The sequence below is a fragment of the Copadichromis virginalis genome, linkage group LG16 (assembly GCF_057382275.1).
Source record: "Copadichromis virginalis isolate Kocher_CV1m ecotype Utaka linkage group LG16, C_Virginalis_male_GT1.1, whole genome shotgun sequence".
Lineage (NCBI taxonomy): Eukaryota > Metazoa > Chordata > Actinopteri > Cichliformes > Cichlidae > Copadichromis > Copadichromis virginalis.
The window spans coordinates 16,537,570-16,537,959 of record NC_140633.1 but is presented as its reverse complement, the minus strand read 5'-3'; positions in this window follow the sequence as shown (position 1 = coordinate 16,537,959).

Here is a 390-nt window from a genome sequence, read left to right as displayed (position 1 = left end):
CGTGGCATTGCCGTATTGGTCCATTTGGTCGATCTTTGTTTTTATTATTTATTATATTTTATTTTCAGATGTTACAGACGGGACAGACATCAGTGAGGGATAGGAAAGGGAGAAAGAAAGAGGAAGGAAAGGAAAAACAGAAGGGGAGAGGGACAGTGAGAAAGGGGGGGGAGAAAAAAAATAAAAATCTCCTGGATCACCTGTTGAGAGAAGAATAGAAGACAAAAAAAACAAAAAAAACAAAGCAACATACTAAACACAACACCATCGCATTAATCTAGCTAAGTGTAAACAGCAGTAAATACTAAATATTCAATGTTGTTGTGCAGCACGCAGGACAGATGTGCTTCGAAGTAGTAGCCAAGAAAGGTGTAATTTAAGTCTACGAGC